Below are 25,882 nucleotides of genomic sequence, written 5' to 3' on the forward strand. Positions count from 1 at the left end.
ATTTCTCGAGGGCCACGTCGAGGCCCAGCCTTCGGATCTTACCGACGACGAATGCCACCCCTGCGCAGGCAAGACGAGCAGACTCTTGGTAGTTCCTCCCCCGGGCCACGACCAACGTGTCATCCGCGTAACACACAACGCTTAGGCCCGGGAGAGGGCCGTGCAGGGCGCTCCTCAGAGCCCAGTCGTAACCGATATTCCACAGGAGAGGGCCAAGGACCGACCCCTGTGGAACACCGCGCTCGACCGGAAAGCGGAGCACCGCACCACCGTGTCCGGTGCACACGACCGATCTGTCCTCGAGATAGGACCCGATCAGTCGGCGGAGGTACGCGGGGACGCCATGATATTCGAGCGCCCCCGCGATCACTGACCAGGGCAAGGTGTTAAAAGCGTTGGCGATATCCAGGGACACCGCCAAGGCCACCCCACCGCAGGCGACAGCTTCGTCAGAGAGGGCACGCACGCGCATAATCGCGTCGATAGTAGAGCGGCCCTCTCTGAAGCCATACTGTTCCTCCGACAGATCGGGACCCGTCCCGGTCAGGTGCCGGACGATGCGGGCGGCGATAACTCGCTCCAACAATTTTCCCGCCTCGTCCAGCAACACGATGGGGCGGTACCCCGCAGGTGAGTCTGCGGGGCGCCCCTCCTTCCTCAGAAGGACGAGTCTGCCCGTCTTCCACTGCTTAGGAAACCGTCCCGACTCGAAGCAGGCTTCAAAGAGCCGCACGAGCCGGTCCCCAAGGGCACCGAAGGCCAAATCCCAGACCCGGCCGTGAACACCGTCAGGGCCGGGGGCCGCGTCTTTTCTCCGCATCCTCAACACGGCCGCATGAATCTCTTCCTCCAAAATGCTCGGAGGGACCACCTCAGCAACACCGCTCACGTCACTGCGAGGCGGCGCGCCCATGGAGGGAGGCTCAAAGTCCCTCTCCATCTGCGGGAACAGCCCGGAGACAATCTCCCGCAGCTGCTGAGGCTGGAGACGCTCCGTCACTGGGAGCGCCCACGGCCGCAATTTCTTGCGGACCGTTTGGTACGGGCGCCCCCAGGGATCCTGATCGAGCATCTCCAAGAGAGTCTGCATGCCCTGAGATTTGGCCTCACCGATGGCCAGTCGCAACGCTTCCTGCTTTTGGCGGCAGTCGGCGCGCAACCGGTCCGCTACCTCCGCGAAGTCCTCATCGCGAAGGCGGCGGCGGCGATGGCGAGCGCTCCGGCGGCGCGCCCGCACGCACTCCTCGCGGAGTTGCGCGATTTCGGGCGACCACCAGTACGCACCGCCACGCGGAGCACTGCTGCCTACCCGGGGCATCGCTGAGTCACAAATACGACCCATCGTTCCCCGGAACCAGTCAGCCTCTGACTCCACGTCCACGGGGCTAGTAGGCACGGGTGCCCACGCAGCCACCGTGGCTGCCTCCACCAGGAGCTCCTTATTCAGGCGCTTCAGTGCCCACCTGGGGAATGACCGAGGAGCACTTCGCGGGAGCTCCTCCTCACCGCGGGCGTTCATAGCCGACGCGGATCGAGAGGAGGCTGAGAGCTCAAATCGGACGTATCGATGGTCCGAGAGCGTCTCCGCCCCCTCAAGAACGCGCCAGCCACGTGTGCGGCGTGCGATGGACGGAGATGCGAATGTCACGTCCACGTGAGATTCGCCGTTCCATCGCACGCAAGTCGCGACCGAACCTCTGTTCAAAAGACAGAGACCAGCCGCGATCGCCCACTCCGAGAGCATCCTGCCGCGTGAGTCCGAGCGGGGGGAACCCCAAGTCACCCATTTTGCGTTGAGGTCTCCCGCTAAGATAACCGGGCGGGACCCGAGGCGGTGAACCAACACCTCAAGCCCGCCCAGGAACTGCTCGAACTCGGCGAGATGTCTATTCGGAGAGAAGTATACCCCGATCACGACGGTTTCGTCGACCCTGGCCGCGACATAACCGGATCCCCTGGCCACCATCACCAGGGGGGGTAACGCCGCGGCCTGCCTGATAGTAATAGCCACGGAGCCGTCGACGTCCCCGATCCAGGCATCCTGGTCCGCAGGGACGAAGTACGGCTCCGCGGCTATGGCAACATCGATTGACCACTCCACCATGGTGTGGACGAGGAGATCCTGCGCCCTGGCGGAGTGGTTCAAATTCGCCTGGAGGAAGCGATGAACGTGACCCATTATTAAGGGGCCACGTCCATTGCTCCTTCGTCCGTCCCGCCCTCCGGCTCTAGGACCGCGGCGGGAACTGACTCGCCAGCTGCTTTATTTGCAACCGGTTTCTTTTTATTTATTTTACCCTTCCTCCTCTTGGATGAGAAAGATGTAAAATGACATGCTGGGCCACCAACCCGGTGGTTGGCCCGCCGCTTCTCCGCGTCGCACAATACACAGTGTGGCATGGCGGCAGTGCAGGAAGCGGCCTTGTGCCCAGATTGGCCGCACCGGAAACATAGTCCGCTGCGGTCAACAGCTGACGAGCACTTGGCGAGGCCGTGCCCGGTGCCGAAACATCGAAGGCATCGCCATGGTCGAGCTTCCTGCAACTGCACGTGGGCAATAACCCACCCCACGCGTAGCCTACCGGGCGTGTCAGCGGGCTTTCCCTGTGCAGGCGTAGCCAGTAGGGTGGCTGTCTGTACGGGGCACCGCGCCCATACAGAGCGAGTTCCGGAATATGTACTCCGAAGCTCCCCCACCTTGACGTTTGCAAGAGCACAGTTCCCCTGCAATGCGATAGCGGCAGCCACCTCCTCTTTCGTGGCGCACTCGTCCAGGCCCGTCACCTTGATCTCCGCCATTCTGACAGGCCTGTCGATCCTCACCACCTCCGGATCAGGCAAGATCTCGCGGAGCCGGGCCATAAGTCGGTCCGCAACCGCTCCTGAGTCAGCACCGGGACATTCGAGCAAACGAGCGCCGTTAGCCGTGTGTCGAACCTTCAGTCCGCCTTCCACTCCGATGGCGTCAATATCCACGCCACCACGCGCCCGGGCCATCACTTCTTCGTAAGTGATACCCTTGTCTTTAGCGGCCGGCAGCAATTCTAAAACAACTGCAGCCGACCGCGGAGCGCGTGTCTTGCCGGATCTTCCTCCTCGACGGTTCTTCCGTATCTTCACCGCTGGACCCTCTACGCGGGGAGCGCCAACTGCCTGGACAGACCGAGGGCTTCTTTGTCCTTCCTTCGTCTTTCTTTGTCCCCGCTTTACCACTGTCGTCCACGCTACGTCCATGCTGGATGGGACCGGAGGCAGCGGGCAGGGCTGAGGGTACTGCATCACTTTGGCAGCATTCACGCCTTTCTTCTTCGTTCGGTCCCTTCCAGTACGCGCTACGGCAGGCTGTGGCTTGGTAGGGACCGGCTGCTGGGCCTTGGCTTGCTTAGCTACATGAAGCTTGGCCAGGGTGATCGGCTGGGTTTGATCGTGCTTGGCAGGCTGCTTATTCTGTTTGGCAGACTGGGGCTTGACCTGGGTGCCAGCTCTCCGCTCGTGTGCGAGCAGTGGTCTTGCACGCTCCACTGGCGAACTGCGCGCCTCTAAAATGGCGATCCGCCGCTTTAGCTCAGCTACCTCCTCGACATCGGGTGGAGCCGGGCTACGTATCTCCGCCATGAGTTCGTCCACCCGCATGTGTAGGGTCGCGATCTCCGCCCGTAGCTCAAGATTATTATTTTGCAGCTCGGCGTTTTGTGCCTTGAGCTGGTCTCTCTGCAGTCGCACGCATTCCTCGTTCTCGCCGCTCGTCTTGTGAGTAACTATGTTAAGGTAGTCTTCAATTGTGGCACCCAAGCACTTAAGAGCATGCAGGTATATGCCCTTAAAACCCCTGCCCGATTTGGCTGCCACACTGGATACAATATCCGAGGCGACCCTAAATAGTTTTGTGGAGTCTTCGAACCCCACCTCGGTGAGGGAGCGGACGAGTCGCTCGACCTCTGCACTGGCAGAGTCCGTTGCCACCTGGCGACCACCGACTGGTGCCGTGGTTTCCTCTAAGGCGAGGAATTTCGCGGGCGGTGCGGGTTCCCCCTCCGAGGAGTCAGAAGGGCGGGAAGCCGCCGCTCGCGGAGCCGTTTTACGTTTGCGGAGTGCTCTTCCTCCTACAATCGTACTATTCATTTCATCTACCGAGAGCGACCCTCGGTCACTCGAGGCGCTACTCCTCACGGAAGCAGCACTTCCCGACCGCATCGAGAGTGCGCTCTCGCATCTTACAGCTTTTGCTGCCACGGTTGGCACCTTAAACGGTGCCGTAGATATTTCGCGGCCCGTGTTGCCGCCCACACTTTCATCAGTTTTTTTTGGGTTAGGAGAACAATACATAACTTATCCCACGAGTATGGGGGAAATATAGAGTCCACCCGCGCAGAGACCCCTGTACACGGGTAAGTCTAGCATAACCCGTCGGAGGGTCGACCGGTACTCCGACGGAAGTCGCACTATCGACTGCACTTCCTGCAGCCACTCATCCCCTCGCTGTGCGCTGCCGCTTGGGATTAGAGATTTATTATAGAGGTGGTCTCCTCGTGGTCCCGGCCAATTAAGGCAAGGACCCCCGGTCCCCAAAACATGACTGAAAGGATTACGGGTTTGGCCGGTGGTCCACCGAGTGCACAAAGCAACACGACAGGCCACCGCCCAGCGCTCGACGAAGCGACACATCACGAGCACCACGAAGCCACGCCGGCGAACCGGACCCCCCATATCTGGGGGGCGTTCCCCTGTAGCCGAAGCCGGGGACATGGCAACCAGCGGCCAGCAGAAGATGCAATGCTGGCTCACTTCCACGACAACGGGCACAGAGTGCCACCGCTCACGGCAGGCCGGCGAACCGGTGCCTTCGAAAGCTGCGCCCTCCAGAAGGAGCACTCTTCACTTAATGAAGAGTGTGGAGGGTGCAGTCCTTCCGCTCCTCCTAGTGCTGGTTTGGTCCACGTCATCCGATCTCTTTCGTTGCAAAGCCTAACTAAACTATCCTAACTTAAGCCTTAACCTAATCCTAAACCTAGGACCTTAACCTATATCTAAACCTAACCCTATACCTAGGACCTAAAACCTAAGAATCCTTGCAACGAAAAAGATCGGACGATACCTCTGGGAATGTCGCCCAGAGGATCCCGTTATCCGCCACCTACGGACGCGCCCGGTAGGAGTCCAGCATCTCCTCCGCAGACGAGACCCACAGCACGCAGATTGGGTGCTGTGGGTCCCGTCTGCGACCGGGATCATTGGTATGCCTGCAAGTTAAAATTATTTTAACTCGATCAAGGTTTTTTTAAATGTATGTTCTATGATGACTAACGGTATGGGCACCCCGCTTTAACGTCTTTGACCTTCGGTAAACAATTAATACACCAGATGAGTCGTGAGATCGTCTACAGACAAAATCTAGAAAATCTTCTTTGACACGTGATAGTATAACTAACGAACATTGATCGTAGGTCTGGTCCCTAAGTTCAAAGCGTGCTATGGAAAGGTGTATGCTCGGAGTTTCTTTGATGGACCGAGTCAGAAATGAGAAAATCCGTCAAAGAACCAAAGTAACCGACATAGGCCTAAAGATTAGCAAGCTGAGGTGGCAATGGCCCGGACATACGTGTCGCAGAACCGATGGCCGATGGAGCAGACGCGTTCTGGACTGGAGACCACGTACCGGTAAGCGCAGCGTTGGGCATCCCCCTGCCCGGTGACCTGATGACTTGCGGCGATATGCTGGGAAAGATTGGATGCGGAAGGCGGAGAATCGTTCAATGTGGCCCACTATGGAAGAGGCCTACATTCGACAGTGAAGAGATACAGTCTGATGTTTTAAATTATTCCTTCATTTTAACCATAGATGTCGCTACACCCCTATGAAAGTAAAGTGCACGTTAAGATCAAACATCGTATATCGAGTGGACGGGCGGCTGTAACCCAACGGTTCCGATTTGTAACGCGATAAATATTTTAGAGTCGATTGCAGTTGTAATCCTGTTCGCCCTAAACCGCATGCAGGACAGTTGTGCACTGTTCGTCTAGCTTATAACGTTTAATTGGAACCGTAAGTATTTATAGCATTAGTGATTTTGAATGTTTTTCATAGCAATCGCGGAACGCTACAGAAAACTCAACAAATGCGCACGATTGACTTCCACGGTGAATGAATAATATCGTGTAATAAAAATCAAACTCGCAAAATTATAATTTGCCTAATTTCTGGTGGTAGGGCCTCTTGTGAGTCCGCGCGGGTAGGTACCACCACCCTGCCTATTTATGCCGTGAAGCAGTAATGCGTTTCGGTTTGAAGGGTAGGGCAGCCGTTGTAACTATACTGAGACCTTATTTACGTTGTAGATGTCTGTGGGCTCCAGTAACCACTTAACACCAGGTGGGCTGTGAGCCCGTACACCCATCTAAGCAATTAAAAATATAAAATTGAAAAACATTCTATTTAGTAGATTGCCGGTTGAGTGCTGAGAACACCAAAGCTTTTGTTTGTCTATCCCATACCTATTCCGTTCGTGCCTCTTTGTTTATTCGTTGCAAAACATTCGCGCATAATCTAGATCTTAAATTTCGAACGAACACGAAAATTCGTAATGACGAAATTCAATTTTACAACAAACTCATCCGCGACGAAATAGTGTTGTTGCGCAAACACCGAAGCGCGAAATTCGTGCATCATTCGGCGCGTCCGTAACTATTCTATAACGTCGCTCGGTAAACGGTCTGACTTAATTTAGTGCTTAATATGATTTACTGTGCACTGGAATATGACTAACGTGATTCAGTGTCTTCGGTTGTGCAAGACAACACCGCGCTTGTACACTGTTTTAATGGATGTAAAATGATGCGCTCCGTGTGCATTCTAAACGGTCTATTCTTGATAGCCCACTGATAGTTTATAATATTAAAATAAATAATACAAGATCATAAGTTACCATCACTTTTTAGTTGCTTCAAATCCAGAATGTAACAAGCGAATTCTCATTTATTTTATGACGTATAATTTTCATAACGTAAGTAGTTGAATTATATGCACCGTAACGCAATGTGTTCAGTCGGACCGTATACTAAAGATATGACCATATCACCAACGGATTCACTGAGTGAATTTTTATTAATAGAAACAATGGTTGATTGGTCTAGGATAAACATCTCATCTCTTCTCGTGGATGTGGTGAAAAGCGACTAAGGATTCATCGGAAATAGGCAGCAATGCCAACCAGTTATTTAGGTGGTGAGGCGTATTATAAGCCCACACGGGTAAATACTACCATCAGATTCCGGTTCGAAGGTTACTACAACTGTCGCACGATAATATTGAGACTTCGACTTCATGTCTCAAGGTTAATGGCGGTATAAACGTTGTGATGTCTATAAGCCCCTGTTTGATAGGCTGTTGGCTCGTACTCCCATCGACGCATTAAAAGTTAAAAAAAAAAAATAACTAAAGAAGTACTTTTTTTAAACTGGAGCTTGCAACAAGTTGTTCTTTATTTAAATTCCTAAACATTATTTTCGCATGATACGCTACAAAAGACGTTCGCAATTCGAACTTTAAAACTACGAACGAATATATCAGTCGAGCCCATTGATAACTTGTCAACGAGACGCCTCAGAACAAAACGAAACCGCAAACAAACGTTATTACACAACGTCCTTACATTGAAATAACTCAGCGGTCGAGACGTCTGTCTGACACGGCACCGGGTTTCGGAGCTCTCATTTGCTGTATGGATTTATGAGGATAGTGTGCGGGATAGAGACGTCAGTCGCATGTAGTGCAACACTAGGCAATAAATTAGCTCACGGTGGAGTGTTCCCACGAAACGGGGCCGTATCAAGATCGAGCTCGGCACAGCGACGCTTCGAAACGGGGACGATGCTTTATTTTCCCGCTCGATTTATTCCCCCATCGGTGACATTCTGCTACGTTTTGTTCGCTGTCACTCGTTCGCACTCGCGAAATATTCGTGTTCGAAATTTAAACGCTACGTTATATTTTTTTCGATATTCGATTTTCGTTCCGAATTTAATCGATCCGAATCGATTTTAGAAAATAATATAAGTAGACTTCGTTGCGGGTGGTCATTTTTAAAAGTAACTAATTATTGTTTAGAGTTTATCGATAAAACTAATCCGATGTCGCAACGACGGCATTACTTTATTTTCCCGCTCGATTTATTTCCCCATCGGTGACATTCTGCTACGTTTTGTTGCCTGTCACTCGTTCGCACTCGCGAAATATTCGTGTTCGAAATTTAAACGCTACGTTGTATTTTTTTCGATATTCGATTTTTGTTCAAATTCAATCGATCCGAATCGATTTTAGAAAATGATATAAGTAGACTTCGTTACGGGTGGTCATTTTTAACAGTAACTAATTATTGATTAGAGTTTATCGATAAAACTAATCCGATGTCGCAACGACGGCATTACTTTAACTCCGGGATAATATTATCAATCATCTCGAAACGAAGGTCCGATATTCGATAGAACTGATAAAAGTAAACGCGGGACAATCTAAACGAAAACAATAGTACTAACCTTGGGCTTATTGAAATTAATTAATTGAATAAATATGATTAAACACCACATCCGTAATTGTGATTGATCGCGTGGCCACCGCACTAACAATGGTATCCGACGTAGGCCGAATAGAAATTACACAGCCATTAATATCCACGGGTCACGATATGAAAGTAGATATTAACATGATGACAACACCTTATTGACGCCCACTTGGCCGGTGACAACTGATTCTTGATGAACAGATTAAATGTAATACAACAAACAAATTAATTAAAAAAAATTATGTAATAAATATTGTAATAAAATAAATTTAATTTAATAACGGATATTTTGTTTTCCCATACCGTGTTCCAGTTTCGGTTCGGATTCACGTTATTCAAATGCCATCTGTTACGATTATTAAGGTTAATTGACACATTCACGCAACACTTATATTAAAAAATGAGAGCTCCCCTATCCCCTTCTTTTCTTGAATCGGGTCCTGGATTATGAACTTTAGCTATACATACTTTAGACTTCTTATTGCGTGGCTTTAATACTCAATTCGTATTATATAGTGAATTTTAAAATAAACAAACGATTTGTATGTTATTTTGAAATATTAAATAATATAATACTTTAATAAAAAAGAAAATAGATTTCCTACAAAATAAAATGAGAATGTCATCAATTTAGTCGAAGTTAATTTAATCTTAGCATTAGTAAGGATGACTCAAAATGTATTATCTGTATGTATCTGGTCGGTTGCTTCATAAACATTTCAATGGGACCACATCATTTGGAGCCTCTGGGTCTGCGGAGGGACTTCGGTTCCCTCTGTATTTTGTACCGCATGTTCCATGGGGAGTGCTCTGAGAAATTGTTCGAGATGATACCAACGTCTCGTTTTTACCATCGCACCGCCCGCCACCGGAGTAGAGTTCATCCATACTACCTGGAGCCACTGCGGTCATCCACAGTGCGTTTCCAGAGATCTTTTTTGCCACGTACCATCCGGCTATGGAATGAGCTCTCCTCCACGGTGTTTCCCGAGCGCTATGACATGTCCTTCTTCAAACGAGGCTTGTGGAGAGTATTAAGCGGTAGGCAGCGGCTTGGCTCTGCCCTTGGCATTGCTGAAGTCCATGGGCGACGGTAACCACTCACCATCAGGTGGGCCGTATGCTCGTCTGCCTAGAAAGGCAATAAAAAATAAATAAATAAAAACATCAAAAGCGCCAGCTTTCGAATAAAAAAATATCAACAAAATCGGTTCACTTAGAAATAAATAGTCTGAGATAACACACGTTAACAAAAATACAGCCGAATTGAGAGCCTCCTCCTTTTTTTTAAACTCGGTTAAAAGGAAATATGATCATACGCAAACATGAAACAATGCGGATCAAGTGTTATACATATATCATTCTATGTATTATTTTTTTCTATATTAACGATAAATAAAACTACTTTCATTAAACTTGTCATCTATACTTCTATACTAATACTAATAATATTATAAAGATTTGTTTGTTTGTTTGTATTGAATAGGCTCCGAAACTACAGAACCGATTTGAAAAATTCTTTCACTGTTTGGAAGCTACACTATTCCCGAGTGACTAGCTAAAATCTTTTTTTTTTTTAAATAAGGGATCTTCACCTAAACTCCAATAATGTAACCCAAGGTGTAAAAAATTACCTAAAATATTCTTTACATCGCGTGCCCTGCGAAAACTATTGATTATAGAATAAAATAATGTACAACGAGTTTGTAGAACACATCATTATTTACAAAAAGTGTCTATCGCGTCTATTATCGATACAGTTAATAAATATTTCACAAAATGTAAAACACGAATTCTGATATTGTAATGTTGCTTCACGAGCACGTAGACCCGAATGCCGCATAGCCTCTCAAGCTTATAGGTAGCTTGTGACCCCAAAAACTGGTACGTCAACTCGTGACCCGCCCTGACCCCGATCCAGTAACCGCTTCGTACCTATTGTCTCTTGGACTATGTGTGGTACAAGTTACTGAAGCACATTTCATACATTAGCATCGAGATTTTTTATTTGCAAATGCAACGTGTAGAGTGTAGGTAAGCTCTCAGGAAACCGGAAGTGTTGCTACTAGCCCCAACAAGAGCAGTACTTCGCAGAATCTACCACCGGATCGGAAACGCGGCCCACTGAGAAGTTCCGGCGGGAAACTCAGTGTGCTGTTTCTATTGGTTAGTTTACTCGCCGAACTTTTCGCCGCAAGCACGTGTAATAAACCGCGCCATTATCACCAATCAAATAATATAATCATCTATGAACAACTTCTGTCAGAGAAGTTGGCAACATTAAAACATAAACGTCTTATTGAGCCCTGCTAACTAAGGAATTGGACGGCTCGTAATTGCCTTACGCGAACTATACATAAATCGTGATTTTCGATCGTCGATTTATTAATTAAATTAGTTCCCATGTTTCGAAGTCGCGAACTACTAGTGTATCGACAATTGATTATTGCGTTAACTATATACCATCAATATTATTACTACTATACTACTACTAATACATTTCATTTCGCACAGAAGGAACCAATAACATATAGAGTTCTAGAAGTTTATATATCATTAAGCATTAGATTTTATTATTGATAGCTGAGTCCCGCGATGTTAACCGCGGTTATTGTCGTACTGTGGGTGACACCGCGGGGCGAAGCTAGTCTAAAAAAAGTAGCCTAAATTTCTCTTTATATCATCAGCTACCAATCAGTGAAAGTCTCGTCAAAATCGGTCCAGCCATTCCAGAGATTAGCCGTCACAAACAGACAGACAGACAGACAAAAATTGTAAAAAAAGCTATTTTGGTGTATGGACCGTATATATAACTATATATTCATATGCATGTAGTAAAAAGCGGTTATTTCAATATTACAAACAGACACTCCAATTTTATTTTTATCTATACTATATATTTATATTAATATTATAAAGAGGAAAGATTTGTTTGTTTGTTTGTTTCGAATAGGCTCCGAAACTACTGGACCGATTTGAAAAATTCTTTTTCCATTAGAAGCCGACATTGTCCCTGATGAACATAGGCTACTTTTTTAATTATTTTTTTTATTTTATTTTTTTGGTTTCATGTGTGTTTTAATGTTTCCGAAGCGAAGCGAGGACGGGTCGCTAGTGTATAGATGAAAACCCAAGTCACACGAACTGCTACGAAGTTACCGATCCGCGAGAATCGAAAGAAAACTAGAAATTTGATTATTTTAAATCATAATGTCTCGATATCAATAACCAGAGAATATAAAGCCAATGAGATCTTCAGTCAATATTGCTAGATTTCAGTAACGCACGTATTGTATGCATTTAGTGAGCATCTCTAGTGACTTAAGGCATGGCTTCGACTGATAACGCCATCGTTCGGATAAAGCTCCTATCTGTAATTGAAACATGCTGCTTTGACAGATAAGTCATGCGTGCGAAGTTGCATAACGATACCGCCCCGATGTGACTTACTACACAATATCAGACATGCGATTTTCAAAAAAATCCTCTTGCGTGTAAAGGAATTTTTCGACTATTCGAAAGTACCCTTCTAAATAAATATATACATTTATAACACATCATTGCGTGTCGAAAAAATCAAAATAAAGAATCTTAAGCTTACGTTACGGCGTTTCGTCAGCACTGCCATCTCACACAGACAAGTTTGAAGGGTGGTACAGTCTTAATACAAAACAGTTGATACTGAATACCAGGGTAAGTGCTGAGGGGAGGACTATCTTCTCATGTATATCAACAAAAAATCTATCTACATACCTATTGTATTAAAAAAATAGAAACAGATTTTAGTGCGCGCATTTTTGCGCTATGCAGCAACTTGTATAATAATATGTATTCCAGCATTATTTAGAAAACACAAATTTTATTCTATATTTTATTCATATCGATAGACAAATAAAAGATATGTATTACATGCATTTTGAATTTTAAAAAAAGACCGTAATTTGAATGACGGACTCGCGTAATTTTTTTTTTATTGCCGTATAGGCAGACGATCATACGGCCCACCTGATGGTGAGTGGTTACCGACGCCCATGGACGTCAACAATGCCAGGGGCAGAGCCAAGCCGCTGTGTACCGTTTAGTACTCTCCGCAAGCCTCGTTTGAAGAAGGACATGTCATAGCACTCCTAAATTTGACATAAACTAATATATCAAACTACCCTGATTCTCTTGTGAAATTTAAACAAGAATAGATCACTCTTAACGATTGCAATTTAGATAACCACACAAACCTCAGTCGGCGGTCATTAATAAATTAAATTTCGACTTCAATGAATAAAAATTCCTCATTAATATAGAACAATCGTTACAAAGAGACGCAAAAATCAATTACACAACCTTTAAATGCGCTCATTTGGATGCTATTGTCTCTGGCCTGGCCTGGCCCGAGGCGCGCAGATTAATGATATTACTGAATGTTGGGATACAGGGACGCCAATACCTTGTAATATAGTTCGGACGCAGTTTCCACAAATGATATTTTTAATTCATAAAAAAGAAAAAAGAAACCACTGAAAATCACATTTAAAACATTATTTACAGCATCTATAATTCGAAACATTACAACGTGTAATACAAGATACTCCACGTAAATTTTGTTTTTCTAAATGTATTTAATGCTTACAAAATTTCACTAGCGATAGCTACCCTATCGTCTAATCTCTGTACAAGACAGTTTTGGCAACCCTAGATTGTTTGAAACTTCGATCGTAATCTATGGCTTATCTAAGACGATTACTATTGTCACTGTAAATGCGTTTTTGTTTCGATTCGTATTACTAAAATTGATTTATATAAGTGTTTAGGTAACGTGTAACGTGAATGGGTTGCTGAAAAACTTAATTTATATATATATATATATGTATCGTGTAACGTTTTAATGCTTAGTATTTATGTAAACTTCAATTAGGCATATTATAACATTCTTTTTTTGGTCTACCTATCTGCCAGTAGCATCAAAGGGCTGTTCTGGCTCATTTTTTTATTTTATTTTATTGCTTAGTAGGGTGTGCGAGCTCACAGCCCACCTGGTGCTAAGTGGTTCCTGAAACCCATAGACATCTACAAGGTAAATGCGCCACCCACCTTGAGATATAAGTTCTAAGGTCTCAAGTATAGCTTCTTCTTGACTTGTGTGCGAGCTCACGGGACTCAGCCTGGGAGAACTTATTAACACTAACCCTATTAAGAGCAGTGCTTCGCTGAATCTACCACCGGGTCCAAATCGCGATCCACTGAGAAGATTCGGCGAGGAAATCAGTGAGTTACGTATATGAGTTAACTTGATGTCGATTTTTTTTTAAAATGCTCGGTTGGTTGGTCGAACTTACGGTCCGCCTGGTATTAATTGGCCACTGCATTAGACGGCAATGACGCTAAAGCTGTCACCCACATTGAAACATGAGTTCTATGTCTCAGCTCTATTGTACATCTCGTTTATGAGCAAATGAAGTGATCCGGGAATTGTTTATGTTTCTAATATTACCCTAAAGAAAACACACTATTCAGTCGACAAAAAATAACCAATGACGTTTTTCACAATCGAATGACCAAAATTAAAATTGAATCGTTCTCGTGATTGCACGGTCGTATCGGCTTCTTTCACGGATCCCCCGAAGTATTGAAGGATTAGATGTTTCTCTTTTTTTTTTGTGGAAAGTTTACTTTTTGTTTGTCAAAGCGGTAACTGTTCATTGAGGAGTGGAACGGAGCGCGTGACCGATGCACCGGGTCGGGTCACGACTTGCTTCCGATCGGACGACCCGGTGCGTTTCCATTGTCGTCTATTGAAGTGAACTTTAGAAGCGTTTTCTAAAATGTATACAGGTTGTGCTTTCTTACTGGTGGTAGGACCACTTGTGAGTCCGCACGGGTATGTACAACCACCCTGCCTGTTTCTGCCGTGAAGCAGTAATTCGTTTCGGTTTGAAGGGTGGGGCAGCCGTTGTAACTTGAAACCTTAGAACTTATATCTCAAAGTGGGTAACGCATTTACGTTGTAGATGTCTATGGGCTCCGGTAACCACTTAACAACAGGTGGGCTGTGCGCTCGTCCACCCATCTAAGCAATAAAAATAAAAAATAAAAACGCGGAAAATCAACTTCGAAAAATTTTTTTTTTATCTGTTCAAATATATAGGCAGCGGCTTGCTTGGTTGTGTCCCATCCATGAGCAACTATAACCACTCACCATTAAAGCCGTATGATCGTTCACCTAAAAAAACAAAAATAAATCAAGGCTGCTAACACGCAGGCAATTTTGGGTGACACTGGACTTCCTTCAAACACATTAGAATATTAGCTTAGGACTGTTGCGGTTTCAGGCTCGGTCTCCTTACCATAAAGAACAGATATCTACAATAATAATTCAAGCCACTCCTATATTACTATTGGGTATATTAGTTACTACTGGGTACTATACCTAGAACTTAAAGAATCCCGATCCCGTGAATAGGTTAAAGGGAAGACAAATGAAGACATAATTAGCGTAAAAGAAACTTACACAATAAAAATGAAACTCAACAATAAAAATGAATTATGCATTTCCAGACATCTCTCGATAATTATGACGCAGCATTCATAGTTAATTATATTTTAAGGTAACCCCGTTTGCCGCTTGAAACGACAAACGCTTTTCGTGTTTCAATTAAATAAAAACATACCTCTACAAACACACCTTACCTACGGTACATACCTTTTACCGTCTTTCAGTAAATCAGACAAAAAATATGTACTAACCAAAAATTTAAACTTATTTATTGATTTGCAACTCGAGTTTTGATCGACTATTCGAGGAATAGTATCGGATTCTCGAAATAGAACAACAATGGATTCAATCAATGCCGACCTCCGACACGGAAGGCAAACCGTCACGGCCCAGTGAAAAATCGTAACAAACAAATTTCGTGAGCCCAACTCATCCCATTGAAGGAAGCGCTGAGAAAAAATTGTAGTCTACGTGCAAGTATTTTTGCTGAACATTCGATTCGGCCCGGTCGAGCTTGTGACCGACAAATAAAAATAGACCGACGGCGACGGCCCACTGAGCACTAAAAGTTCGATGGAAAATGTATTGGACAAAAAACTGTACTTAGTGGACGTTATTAATGGCGCGAAATTTTTTTTTTTTAAAATCGAACATAGACATCGGAGCGTGCCTATCTGACCTGGTTGGTACATTTTGTAAATATATGTATGTAAAAGCTTAAACAACACCAAAAATATTTCAACGATATACAAATTGGTCATTCTTTATAAAAAAAAAAAGAAACCAATAAATCACACGGCAGGTAAATTCGATATTTTTATTAGTTAAGTTTCGCTGTGTACATTTTTATTTTGAAATAAAAACAAAATGAAGAACTAAAGGTACTTTTTGTTTTTCTAAAATGCCAATAGATGGCGCTGTTTGAAAACTGAATCGCGCTATTGAAATGTGCTAGAAAAAATATAAGTACCATTGAGTTGAAATTTCAGTTAACTTTGCGCAGAGGCAATATCGTAACCAATGAGGTTAATCCGAGGTGCGATTATTGCTAGTTGAAAACTTTACCAATACCCCGCCTTGTGGACGTGAAACACCGTCCGCTATGGCAATTTTTGGAAGGCCGTAAAGGCCTCATATAAACTCAATATATTATCCGATATTTGAGTCGACTATTATCAAAGGCGGCAATCTGACTTTTGGACAATGATTGGTAAATCAGAAAAACGAATTATTGACTTTGTATTCCATTGGCAGTTACAAAACTCTTCGGAACGACATCTTAGATAAATAACAGGTTAACTATTAACCTTTATTTAATGCAGGTTTTGAACCGTATTCTTTGAAGGAGACGATTATATTCAAATAAATCTGTATTGACATATCAATAAAAATGTTTTGTCCAAATGTACAGATTGCCACCTTTGATAATAGACGACTCATTTGATATAAATTACTTTTAATCTTAATAACGTTTATTCAATTATTAACGTATTAGGTTTTATGATATTGAATTATGAATTTATTTATTATTGTTGTTTTGTTTTTTATAAGACTAAAAAAAGAAATATATCTATCATGTAGGTAGCTCTTACTAGAGGGGATGTTATAAAACTCAAAACTCTTTCAGGCCGAGCCCCGTGAAGTCGTCCACCAGACTACTCGTTTATTTTGTAGACAAGAGATGATTTTTTAAAGTGATATTTTTAGATCCATTCCCAAAATTTGGGAATGAAAACCTTATCATTCCCATGGGAAACTCTTTATCTTTAGAAAAGTTACATGACACGAGGAAAAATAAGTGCTACTTTCCCTTGATGACGCGAGTGAAGCTAAGCTACAGGTAACAGCCATATCTAGTAAGACTATAAATGTACCGAATATTCTGAGACTTTAAGTAATAAAGATTGTAAAGTTATTGCCGTCGCAAATAACTTTACTAACTAAACAAATAAAATAATCATTGAATGAAAATGGAAAATAAATCGATTAAGTATATAGATTTCAGTCAAATCGAAATATAGATTTTTATGGGCAGTTTGAAATGCATGGTTATTATCAGACACGCGGCTTCAAATACATGTTTAGGGGTTTTTTTTGGTAGTGGTCAATAATGGTTCAGGGCGTTATCGGAAGTGAGATAATTAAATAACACAACTGGTTAATCGGAGCGTTTATTCGCGACCGAACTTAAAAAGTAAAAAGCAACGGAGCTTGCGGGAGCAGCCGCATGTTATGACTATGAACAATTTTATTTACATAACATAAAATGTGTTGTTAATATAATAAATAATTAATTTCCCGTAATTTCTAATAGATACCAAAAAGTACTAAAATTGCGATGGTTATATATTATTATTCACGTGACTATATAAGATTCGAAACATCATAAACTTGTTTAACTTCATAGGCAAACATTATGACCAATCCTTTCAGTTAAGAAAATAATATTTATTTTATTTATTTATTTAATATATTTTGTACACACAGCTGTTAGAAAAGACACGTCAATAAGGATACAGAGTACAAGGGCACTACTTATTTCATGCTGAAATCTCTTCCAGTAGGCCCGCAAAAGGAAAGAAGAATTAAGAACACAAACCTAGTGCATACAGTAAACATTACCTATAATAATATATACATATTAAAAGATACAAAACAATATATATACATACAAATACAGACACACACACACACACACACATACATATATATAACATACACACATATACTTACTTTATATTATAATACATTATACAAATATATATAATTTATTTAAGATGGTAAGGATAAATAATGTTCCTTAACAGATTTCTTGAATGCTGCTATGGTTTTGCACGCTCGTATGCTTGGGGGGAGGGAATTCCAAAGTATAACTGCTTGTACAGAAAACGATTTTGCGTAAGCATGTGTTTTATGAACAGGGCAATTGAGGAGAGTTTTAATGTGGGTTCTACAAGGAGCAATGGAGGGACGGGCATAGGTAAAGCGATCACGTAAATATTGTGGGTAGTTAGGATTATGTAGGATATTAAATAGGAAGCACAACATTCTAGTATTTCTGCGGAAACGGACTGGGAGCCACTTGAGCTTTTTGCGAAATTCAGAAATATGATCATATTTTTTGAGACCAAAAATAAAACGGATGCACAAATTTTGCAAACGCTCAAGCTTATTGAGAAGCTCCTCAGTGGCATCCAAGTAGCAAGCATCAGCGTAGTCCAAAATGGGTAAAATGAGACTTTGGGCAAGAGAAATTTTAGTTCATCTTACCGACTTAGTTATCAAAAAGTATCACAGTACCTACATAAATAAATACATTTTCTTTTTGTTTATTCTACAAGTAAAACCTTATCTATACCAATAAACATTTAAATGAATGCATTTTTAAAACCACTTAAAAAACAAACGACCACAACTAAAAGGATTAAAGAACGATACATTATATAATTCGGATCACATTTCGATACAGATTAAAAATGTCACAAGGATATGACATTTATACAGTTGGGTGAAAGTGAGGGGTTTATATCGATTATAAACGTTAATCGATTGATTGGTACACGTAATCGTATTATCGATTCACGGGGGGTCCGAGCACACGTCATTGGAACTAGTACGGTGTTAATGGAGTGTGTTTATTATTTTTTTGTTAATGTAATGTAATTTGTAATGATATATTTTGGGAACCGGAATTTATGTTGTTGGCATTTTCTATCGCAGTCATACGCTCCGTTGTGAAGGATGGGTGCTTTGTACAACACAGTCAAGATATCATACTTCATTTTCAAAGTGGCGTCATTTACATTGTATTGTTTTATCCGGAAAACATTTAATACCGGGTGCTAATAAGTATAGTATAGTATCTTCTGAGTATAGTATCTTCAATATGTAGCGTTTTTGCCGAAACTTTTTCTGATCTCTGATACACAACAGACGTAGTTTTTAATTAATGATTAAAAAAAAAATACTGCCGGCAGCCAAATATTTGTCAAACACATACATATAATTAAGACGCAACGTCGTATGACATTAAAATTGTAGACATTAACCACGTTAAAATCGATATATAATTAAATGCCTCCGCTCGATAAATTTTATCGATTGCCGATCTAAGATTTCATAACACTAATAATTGTATAGTTGTCGAAACGTATTTGTTAAATAATAAAACAAATGACACGCCGATCCGTCTGCTGCGTCGACTAATTGCACCACATTAAAAAAAAAAAAAGAGTTTTGCAACAGCAAAATCAATCATGCCTCTGCTTACCGATATTAAGGACGTTCACATCACGACCGCTATGTATACATATATATTTTAGTACAGAATCATATTGAATTTTAACGTTTAAAAATTTGGTAATGTTCATTCGTGCGTAATAATAAACCCCGACATGACTAATAAGTGTAGGGATACGCATCATTTCCAATAGTTTTACAATTTAATATTTGCATAGCGTGGTACGTCCCTATTCAATACTGAGTTTTTTCTGCGAAAGTAGAATACGTATACTTCTGTCTCCTTCTATTAAACTGCCTTGTAAGTCATCGGTGCCCTACGTGGCGCACTAAAGTGATAGTGTCGATTTCTGTTATTAAGTCTAAATTTACCATCTTTTATTCTTAACTAGCGAACCGCCCTCGCTTCGCTTCGGAAACATTAAAACACACATGAAACCAAAAAATTAAAATGATTTTTTTTTTTTAAAAGTAGCCTATGTTCATCAGGGACAATGTCTGCTTCTAATGGAAAAAGAATTTTTCAAATCGGTCCAGTAGTTTCGGAGCATATTCGAAACAAACAAACAAACAAATTTTTCCTCTTTATAATATTAGTATAGATGTATGTTTTAGTCTTTTAGGTCTCTTAGAAATGGTATTTTTAGATTCGTCTTTCCCAGTCTACTAGATATTCCGGCGCCTTAGTAACAGAAATCAACATAAATACTTCAATGCACCACGCAGGGCACCGGTGACCTACACGGCAGTCAAGGGATTAAACTAAAACAATGCTGCGAAAATATTTGCTTCTTCCGTTGTCTCCACAAAACTTCGACAACTATAAACTAATTTGAACTAGGTCTTATTATCAGCCCTGCTTTTTTTTATTAACGCTGGGGAATCCATTTACGGATAATACCCAGTCGAGGGGGGTAACAGACCGGGCTATATCGGACTCTGGCGCCTCCAGAGAAGAAGAGAGAGAAGAGAAAGACAATAGGTCGATGGTTACAGATTCACTATCAGCAAACACTGTTAACACCCACAGACACAGCCCACTGAGTTTCTCGCCGGATCTTCTCAGTGAGTCGCGTTTTCGATCCGGTGGTAGATTCTGCGAAGCGCGGCTCTTGCTAGGGTTCATTTTAGCAACGTCGTCAGGTTTGAGCCCCGTGAGCTCACCTACTAGTTAAGGTTACGCTGAAATAGCCTCTCAAGGCTATCATCTTAGGTAGAAAAAAAAACTGTAAGTTTTATGTAACACTATTACTTCTTACTGAATTTTGTTGTTGTTTTCGTCATGTCTTAAAGCCGCATTCGAAGAACTTAAACACATAAATAAAGTTTAAATGTTGAACGCTGTAAAACCTTTAAAGTGGTTTATTAACATTTAAATTTCCAAATGACATGTTTAAATGAATATGTTATTTAGTGAGGTGAGGAGCCGCCGTCATGCGTGGAATGTCAACGGTAGTCATCCCGGCTTTATCTGATGGAGGCAAGCGCCAAATACCTTAGAGCACGTCACATTGTCGGGATGTTCGATTTTTAAACTTAATTTTTCTAGAATAATATTGAATTTAGAATCAGAAGTGCATAGTTAAATCCACGATTTGCGACTTTTCAAATCGAAATATTGAAATTGTTTTTTTTTATGTCTATGCGACCATAGACGAAACGTAAATTTTTTTAAAACATAGAAGCTTAAAATTATGTCCCTTATAAATAAAAAATAAAAAAATACCCGCATCGAATCCAATCTGTCAATGGCTTTGACGTTGAAAAAGGTTTGATACTTAGTATTGCAACAATCATTGTTCTAGCTTTCCTGATGCCGATGACCAATGGTATGATACTCACCATTAAGTAATCCTTGAAAAAAAAGGCAAACGTTAAAAGTTTTTAAAAAAAAAGAAAACACTACAATAAATTTTTTTTGTCGAGAGCAGGTTAATATCTATTAGGAAACTTGCAATTCTTAACTTGCTGTCTAACTTATAATAATTACGAACTACTAATACTAATTATATGTTGATGTAGGGCGGGGTACGCTTAGTAAAAACAGTGCACAGCGGCACGTACATTATTGAAAACATTTTTTTTAATTTGACATTTTTGTAAATGCTCACTATCAAAGAACTTCGACCCAGACGACGAGATAACACCTCACTACTATTTTTCCTATGAAATATAGTAGTTAGCAAAAAATTCGAACATCGACGAATAACATCCTAGTCGTCAATATTGACCACGGAAATTGTAAAGTATCTATTCACAAAGTCTAATTAACATGAGAAAAACAGTTGTAGAAAGTAGTATTTATTACGAGTATAATATGATTCTGCTTATTTCTCCCCTGAAGCAATTTTGCGTTCCAAATTAAAAACCACCAATGCAATTGTCACTTTAATAATGTGTCTCAAGCTGTTCCCACTTGTATTCATGTCGTTGTATCTGAGGGCCCCGCTTGCCAAGTCGGCAGTGGATTCATCCACCCGTATTAGCGAAATACATATTTAAAAAAAACTATACAACTTTTTCTTACAAAGATAAAATCGTTCACTAAATGACGTCGTGTTCGTCCGAATTAATTTGCTATTGTGAAACCATTCACTTGAAGCCATATGAGATAATACATACTTAGCAATTACTACGAGCACTTAATACCGGTAAATAAAGTTCGGTATCCGAAAAATTACTAGCAGATGCAACTGGTATTTAATACCTTTAAATAAAGTTTGGTATCCGGGAAATTTCCAAAATGTTTTATATGAAGTCCATACGCTTACCGTGATTCATGCGTTCTCATTGTTGACAGATCGCAGCTTAAAGGATGGATTGATTTACGATGGACCCAACTCGATTTAATTGTTGCATAATCCTGAATAAACTGCACGGGAAGTAGGAAGTGTCGAAGACTTAGGAAAAGTAAACGAATTCGAATTATTAGCATCTTGCATGAGAACGACTTTTATGAAAAGAATTCAAAAACATTTTAATTTCGGTTAACAGCAATACGTTGTAGTTCACTTCGTTATAATGTCTCGAAAGCGTATTATTTTTTCCTACGATTGCTGATAGCCTTGAGAGGCTATTTCAGCTTCGCCTTGACGTGTGGGTGAGCTCACGGGGCTCAAACTGGCATTTTTGCTAAAACTGGACCTAGCAAGAGTAGTGCTTCGCAGAATCTACCACCGGATCGGAAACGCGACCCACTGAGAAGATCCGGCAAGAAACTCAGTGGGCTGTGTCTATGGGTTAATTTACTCGTCGAGCCCTTCGTCGCAAGCGACGGATTCGGCGGGGACTCTGACCGGTGCTTGAGATACCTAAAAGCACCGTTAATGGATCGGGAGGATCCGTAATGACGTAAAAGCGTTACAAACGTTCATATTTTATTTATCTTCACAGATTTTTGGGTTCTGTTACGCTAATGGAGGTGGTGTTGAAATTTTCATACAAAACAAATCGTATTCGATAACTTCAATACTTCATGTGTCTATCTATCTGCACGCTCTACAAAATTAATTAATGCCTCACGCTAAAAGAGAAATGACTATAAATAAAATAATATAACTTAACTAATAATGCTTACAGCAATTAATAGGTATGAACATGATGTGGTTTTGGCACAATCTACGATTGGAACCGCGTTCGTTTTTAAAGTATTTATTCTAAAACTTTAAAACACAGATAGTTGGTACTTTGTTGTTAACAACTTATTTCTATTTAGTTGCAACACCGCATTGTTCCAATAAGCGTATAACAACATATTTTTAGTTTTTTTTTGTCGTTTATAATCGTACTAGCTGACCCGGCAGACTTCATAGTGCCTCAATCGATAAATAAAATGCCTAAGCTTTTGTATAAAATAAACTTAAAACAAACATAAGGAATCCATCCGACTGGGGACACATCATAGGAAAAGCAAAATTGTTATTTTTATTTAATTCCGAGCATTTTCATATTTATCTACTTTTTAAACCTTCTCTGGACTTCCACAAATAATTCAAGACCAAAATTAGCCAAATCGGTCCCCGGTCTCGAGTTTTAGCGAGACTAACGAACAGCAATTCATTTTTATATATATAGATATAATTCAGCATGCAACATAACATTTGAAAACGTCAATACGTAGAAATTCCATAAGATCGCCTACAACGTTCGCGTGCTACATATCAAAGCGTCGCTCGCGCCGCTACCGGCGACTCTGACCGCTTCGAGATTATCACCCACCGCTTTATTTATACCACATTTATACGGTTCGGTGATAAACGTCTAAATTCAACTTCTTTTTATCGACAGACGACAGTTACGGCGACAGTGTACATGCCTCGACGATAAACTTTTGTATTTTTCACGCAAATAATTTGACATCTCCGGCCGGTATTGAGATTCGCCGGATCGGTCATTTGCATTTTTGTCTCGTTTCTCTGAATCGTTTTGATAACGCCGCGTACAGACTTAAGAAGTAATAATACGCTTTGTGTATTCGTGCTAAATCTATTTAATTTTTTTATTTTTTAAATCGGTGGTATCCTAAGAGGGTATTTCAGCTTCGCGCGGATAGATAGATGAGCTCACGGGCTCAACCTGAGAGAATTTGCTAACACTCGCCCTAGTAAGTGTAGTGATTCGCAGAATCTACCACCAAATCTCGGAATCGCGACCTTTTGAGAAGTTCTGGCGAGAAACTCAGCGGACTGTGTCCTTTAAAGCTGTGTTGAGTGCAATTTATGGTATAAACCCTTATCCAATGTCTCACTCATATATCTAATTAAACTTCGTTACCAATACACGAGCTACACATAAACTACTAAGTGAGCCCTCGTGATCATGCTTCCTGATTACGTATCAAAGATGTTTCAGACAAAAGTGCTAAAATGTTTTCGCACGCACCTAGTTCTGAAAATGCGACCCGCGATAGAGACCGGCGCGTTCGAACGAGGTTTGTCATTCTTAAATGCTTCCACTATTTTGGTGTTGTCCATAGAAGTGTGATTGATGCGTCGATTGGCCAGATCTCCGACACTCGAAAAGCCGGCGACCACATTCGGCACGGGCCAGCCGCTATGTGTCGATTTTTAAGTGTCAATAAATAATAAAGTTGGCCGCGCGCCGCTGAGTGCTCGTCCATCTCTCTTATCTCAATTCTTAATGCGCCTCTTCGGCGTTGTTCTTTTTTTTCTAATTTTATTTACTTTGTTTGTTCACTGCGGCCAGTCGAGAGGTTAAATTTTGTGTTGACAGCCCGAGGATTTTACGTTTTAATCCGGTCTTTATGGCTGTTTAATCGGCGCGGTATTAAAGCTGTAGTAAGCGTTTTGTTTTTATGTTTCGTTATAAATTCTTATCTATTTCGTATTCGATCCGGTAGGTAAAACGAAAACTGTGTTGTAAACTCATAATAATATATACGATCTAAAGTATTTCATTTAACGGTTCGGTAATAAAATGAGAGAGATACGCTCCTAGAATTGACAGGGCAATCTAAATAATGATAGTTGCCGTAATAAATCATCAGTTCCGATCGCAACGCTGTTGAGCCCGGACGCGTTTTCCTGAATAATTGTCGCTGCTGTCGCGATTGTGTGTCTAGTTTGCACGACATCGTCGTTGTCGCTTTGATCGCGACCTTGTTTTTGCATTCCGGACGCTCTGTCGCTGGCATCGCGACCTTGATTCGGTAAAGCGTAATTCGAGTTCGTAGTTCTGCAATCGAAAACGACAATTTCATATTATCACCAAAACATCCAATCCATTGTCATTATTATTTTTATTTATCTATCATTTTAAAAAACAGTCTCTTTCGAGACTAACCCCCACTGCGATCACCGCTTGTTGTGGCACTCACAACCCAGTGGGGCCCCACCTTCCCAAACTCTCCACCCCAATCCCAGCTGACTGCCGTTTTCACGGCATAGGCATCCCCCCCCTGCAAATCACTGCTGGCTGGTACAGCGCAGGGGGTTTAAACTCCCACTCAGGGGACTCGCCTTTCGGCGAGTTGCTTTAAGTCCCGGGGACGCCCCCCCCTGGGCACAACCACCATGGCGGACGACGACCCCGCCATGTTCGTCCTTTTCGTCCGGGAGTTTTGCCCGGACATCATGACCCAATTTAAGGCCCATAAAGCCAAATTAGCAGCTCAGTCCCGCGCACCGCTCGCCGCCGCCGCGAATATCCCAGACTCGCCGATGTCGCCCCCCACCCCCGCGCCCGCGTCGATAGCGTCCTGCGCGGCATCGAGCTCCGGCTCCGACTCCGAGTCGGAGATGGAGTTCGAGTCGGCCGCCAGCCCCGAACCCGGAACCTCCGATGGGTTCCAAACCGTCACGCGCGGGAAAAAACGCGCCCGCGCCGTGGAACCGTCCGCGGCGCCGAAACAACCCAAGGCCGCGAACGCGTCGCGGCCAAAAGTCGTGGTCTCTCCCGACTCCCCTCGCCGCGCAACCCCGTCGCCGCGACCCCAACCCGCGTCCGTCCGCAAAATTCCCGCGCCGCCGCCGGTCATCTTGCGGGAAAAGTCGTCGTGGAACCGGGTATCCCAGGCCCTTACGGCCAACAAAATTAATTACTCCCAAGCGCGTAATCTCGCGCACGGGATACAAATTAA

The 25,882-nt window shown here is 42.7% G+C and overlaps 1 protein-coding gene and 1 non-coding gene across 2 annotated transcripts in view; both read left to right on the forward strand.

The window, feature by feature from the left end:
- Positions 1-25,882, forward strand: part of LOC101738675 (tRNA (adenine(58)-N(1))-methyltransferase catalytic subunit TRMT61A) — a 96,454-nt gene that overhangs the window by 58,256 nt on the left and 12,316 nt on the right. The window lies entirely within an intron of this gene.
- On the forward strand, positions 16,037-16,175 carry LOC119628769 (U4 spliceosomal RNA). The gene has a single exon (XR_005244911.1). It is a non-coding gene; the product is annotated as a U4 spliceosomal RNA (small nuclear RNA).

This window comes from Bombyx mori, chromosome 7 (genome assembly GCF_030269925.1).
Source record: "Bombyx mori chromosome 7, ASM3026992v2".
Lineage (NCBI taxonomy): Eukaryota > Metazoa > Arthropoda > Insecta > Lepidoptera > Bombycidae > Bombyx > Bombyx mori.